This window comes from Alosa alosa, chromosome 19, assembly GCF_017589495.1.
Source record: "Alosa alosa isolate M-15738 ecotype Scorff River chromosome 19, AALO_Geno_1.1, whole genome shotgun sequence".
Classification (NCBI taxonomy): domain Eukaryota; kingdom Metazoa; phylum Chordata; class Actinopteri; order Clupeiformes; family Clupeidae; genus Alosa; species Alosa alosa.
In genome coordinates, this window is record NC_063207.1 from 7,089,786 (window position 1) to 7,094,785 (window position 5,000).

At 40.2% G+C, this 5,000-nt stretch overlaps 1 protein-coding gene across 1 annotated transcript in view; it reads right to left on the bottom strand.

Annotated features, from left to right (window-relative positions):
* Nucleotides 1-5,000, bottom strand: part of ush2a (Usher syndrome 2A (autosomal recessive, mild)) — a 303,512-nt gene that overhangs the window by 72,021 nt on the left and 226,491 nt on the right.

The following is a 5,000-nucleotide window of genomic DNA, read 5'->3' on the forward strand; positions in this document are numbered from 1 at the left end:
ATCTATCTATCTATCTATCTAATTAGTTGGCTTTTACTATGTGACAATAATCCACAAATATATGCAACTAGAATAAACTAGAAACCAATTTTTTTGTTTGTTTTCCTTTTTAGCAAATGGAAAAATCAAGTCTTAAACCATAAAGAATATTTACAAAACAGTTTCTACATGCTACATTGTTTTCAATTGTTGTGCCGTCACACAGTCCAGCCCACTCCGCACCTAGTGTCCATCTCCATGCTGGAGCTTCAGAGTTAGGGATGTCGGACACTGCGAACACGTGTCTACCTGGGACAGACGTTCAGTATGCTTGCCACCCTCTCTCACTCTGAACCCAAACACAGATCAGTGTTTTCAGAACGCAGGAGGAGAGTGTTTGGGTGAAGCCAACGCTTCTTCTGTCGAGCATGCTAAACGCCAGTGAGTAAAGAACGAGAGCAAGCGGCCATGAGGTTGTCCCTGACAGAGATTACCATGCAAAACGTGTCTCCTGCTGCCGAGCAAAGCGGGGTAAATACTCCTAATGTGTAATTATTTACTCCGACGCACAGCAATTTACAGGCACTGAATTATGCCTGCACAAAATATATATTAGTTACAAATGATAAGGGGGAAGTCAGTAAAAAAAAAATCTAATTAGGTAAAATGAAGGGCTACTTGGTTAATCTATAGAAATTGAAGATATAAAGTGAAAACATCATTCATTGTGGCTTAATTTTTATCCAACGCATAGACAGAAATGTGTCAAATAAAGACAACAAATGTCTGATAAGAATGTCCTTAAATCGAGTGAAAATCAATAAACACATAGTTTTTTCACCCCTCACACAGGACATATTTATGGTTGTCCATTCATTCTAAACGCGTCCCTAAATGAGTGTATCTCTGACACAAGCAATGGATCTTCATTGTGTTATTTTTTAATTAAAAATACTAAATCACTCAATGCGCGGTCAACACAAACGCTCCAGCACAAAGCCCTCTGCCTCTCCGTGACTCACTCAGGAGAACACTTCCACCGTTGGACTGAAGGGGGCACTCTTAGTCTGTTTAAGAAACGTGCAACTTTCATAAAAAATGGGGGGAAATAAATAAATAAATAAATAAATAAATAAGATAAAGGCCAAGAGACAGAGAACGAACGAACGACGAATGAACGAACGAGTGAACGAAAAAGAGAAAGACAGAAAGAAAAAAAAAAAGAAAGAAAAAACTTCAATCATTTTAACAGTCAGCCCCTTCGGAGCCTGCGTCGGCCCCATTTGTACCGCGGCGCTAACACAAAGTGAAACAATGCCGTAACTGTCATCCAAATTGTCCTGTACAGGAGAGTGGACGCGTATGGTAATAAATGATATAAAAGCCCTTTTATTGACAAGCTGCCATTTACTCTTTGCATTAGAGAATATGAGGAGATGATGGCGGTGGCGGCAGCAGGACCGGGGGGCCGAAGGCTGACGGCGTGGCGCTCCTCTGTGTACGACGGGCGACGGCAGGAGGGGGGAGGCCATCCTTGCATTCCGCCACTAAATAATTAAGCGCTGGACTTCCTGTCTGCCTGCCTTGCCCTGCCGTGACTTAATGCGGCCTGTGTGTGTGTGTGTGTTTTTTTTTTTTTTTTTTTGTCTGAGGAGGATTATGAGGCGATTTGTGGGCTGTGTGTGTCAGTGGCGCTGCGGTCTCAGACTCCCCCTGTGCGTCTCACAGGATCAGGTGTCTCCGCACTCCCGTGTCAGTTAGAGGGGCGAGAGGAGAGGAGAGGAGAGGAGGAGAGGAGAGAAGAAGAGAGGAGAGGAGCAGAGGGCTCCCAGTCTCTCTGCTTCCCCTCCCCTCTCTCCTTCTACATCTAAATTTGTACATGTCTTTCTCTCTTTCCATCTGTCTCTGTTGCTCGTCTTTAAGCGTGTGCACACAGGACAGCCCCACAACAAAACAGCGATGACGGGAAAAAAAGACACAAAAAAACAAAGGAACACATTCTGGAAAATTGTAGAACAAAAGGGCAAAATAATTCAATAGACCACAAGAGCACGGAAGAGCAGAACAAAAGAAATCTAAAAGAAATAACAGAAAATAACACAACAGTTCCAAAAAGATCTCTGAAGAGAAAACACCAGGAGGAAGTTCTAATGTTCTAGCACAGCTGAGCACCACCAACCCCAGCCAGCACTGTCCCGCAGCGTATCCCACATCCCAGCATATGGGGCTACGTATAGACCCTTTCAAGAGAGTTCCATTATCAGCATCATAGTTGGCCCCACAAGGCTTCCGTTGTAACATTCCATATGTTATCTTAATGCAGAGGAAGTAGATTGGGAACCAAATAGAACGTTCAAGCATTGTTTTTGTTTTTATTGTTGAAAGGGTCTATACCAGGACCGGAGGAGGTCACAAACATCAGCAGGCTCACCGGGGCCAGGCCAGTTCAGGGCCAGATCTGGCCCAGACGTAGCGGCTATCCAGTCAGGCTCATTTGTCTTGAGCCGTGCCGTCATTACTCTATGATGAGGGCCTGGGGCTACAGAGCCCAGAGCTCCTAATGGCCCTGACATATGCCCCGTGATGGGGTATCACTGGCCCAAATGCCCCCCCCCGCCACCACCAGCTCTCCTACCCCACTCCCTCTCACTGCCCACTGCCGTGGATAATATATATACTCCATCTTGTCTTGATGTTGATGCTATTTGGCAGACGCTTTTGTCCAAAGCGATTTAAAGTTATATGAACACTACATTAGTTTAATAATAATAACAATAATAATAATAATTTGACAATAAAGTTGAATAGATACTGTACACAATGCCATGATGCTGTGAATTATTAATATAGACAGGCAGGTTGATGATGAGAAATTAATAAAAAGAAAATGAGTTTAAAGTGATACAGTGAGAATTTGTTCTGTAATGTCTCTGACCTGACTTACACTGATGCCGCAAGCTCTTTCTACGACGTGTACATTTGAATAAAAAAGCAAAACAATAAAGAAGTGAAAATGTTGAGATGTGGAGAATGAGCTGTGTGGTCTTGAGTATACTTAATTGTGTAGAGTGAATGAGCTGTGTGGTCTTGAGTATATACTGTGTAAATTGAATTGTGTAGGAAATTTAATTGTGTAGAGCGGAAATGAGCTGTGTAGATTGAATGTGTGGTCTTGAGTGCAGAGAATGAGCTGTGTGGTCTAATTGTGTAAAGAGAGGAATGAGCTGTGTGGTCTTGAGTAGTATGTGGTGTGCAGAGTGAATGAGCTGTGTGGTCTTAGTATACTTAATTGTGTAGAGTGAATGAGCTGTGTGGTCTTGAGTATACTTAATTGTGTAGAGTGAATGAGCTGTGTGGTCTTGAGTATACTTAATTGTGTAGAGTGAATGAGCTGTGTGGTCTTGAGTATACTGTAGGAAATTAAATTGTGTAGAGTGAATGAGCTGTGTGGTCTTGGAGTATACTGTGAGGAAATTGATAAATTGTGTAGAGCGAATGAGCTGTGTGGTCTTGAGTATACTGTAGGAAATTAAATTGGTGTAGAATGATTGCGTGGTGTATGACCAGAAATTTAAACTGTGCAGAGGAATGAGCTTGTCTGTATAGCAGGAGAGTGCAGAGGAATGACGTGGTGAAGAAATTAAATTGTGTAGAGTGAATGACTTCTGTGTGGTCTTGAGTATACTGTAGGAAATTAAACTGTGTGAATGAGCTGTGTGGTTCTTAGGCTGTGTGGTCTTGATGTAGAGTGAATAGCTGTGTGGTCTGTATAGGAAATTAAATTAGAGGAATGAGCTGTGGTCTTGAGTATACTGTAGGAAATTAAATCTGTGTGAATGAGCTTGTGTGGTCTTGAGTGAATATACTGTAGGAAATTAAACTTAATTGTGTAGAGTGAATGAGCTGTGTGGTCTTGAGTATACTGTAGGAAATTAAATTGTGTAGAGTGAATGAGCTGTGTGGTCTTGAGTATACTGTAGGAAATTAAATGAGTGTGTGGTGTGAGAATGAATGAAACTGTGCAATTGGTCTTAGGAAACTAAATTGTGCAGAGTGAATGAGCTGTGTGGTCTTGAGCATAAATTGTGTGAGATGAATAAATTAAAGCTGTGTGGTCTTTGAGTATACTTGAAATTGTGTAGAGTGAATGAGCTGTGTGGTCTTAGGAAATTAAAAAGTAGCTGTGTGGTCTTACATGTAGAAATTAAACTGAAACTGTGTAGAGTGAATGAGCCTGTGTGGTACCGTAGGAAATTAAATTTGAGTATACTGTAGGAAATTAATTGTGTAGAGTGAATGAGCTGTGTGGAATGAGCTGTGTGGTCTTGCAGAGAGAGAATATACTGTAGGAAATTAAATTGTGTAGAGTGAATGAGCTGTGTGGTCTTGAGTATACTGTAGGAAATTAAATTGTGTAGAGTGAATGAGCTGTGTGGTCTTGAGTATACTGTAGGAAATTAAATTGTGTAGAGTGAATGAGCTGTGTGGTCTTGAGTATACTGTAGGAAATTAAATTGTGTAGAGTGAATGATTTAGGCTCTTTGTCTCTCTTGCAAATCATGTGTTAATCAATAATCACTCCTCTAAGCAAAGAATTATGCTACACATTCACAGACAGACTAACAATAACACACATACACACATGAAATGGTCCAAAAATAAAAATTACCCCCAAATATGATTTGTGAAACAATTAGGGAACAAAATAAATGTTAGTGTGAATGTTGATTTTCAACAAATGTGTAAAGCAAGAGAAAACAAATAAAAAAGAACCATGTTCGACATATTAACAAATTAATAATTCATTAACAAATGTCCAATTAAACGCTTGGTTAGCAGCATAATTTATATAATTGAGAGCAATAACTCAAATAGGCTAATGGAAAAAATATACATATTTTACACTCGGGGGTTTGGGGATTCTCTTTGAGCTTAACTAATTTGTTCTGTCTTTAAAGCAGCGGGTATATACAGTATATATATATATTTTTTTTTTTTTTTTTTTTTTAAAAAAAAAAAAT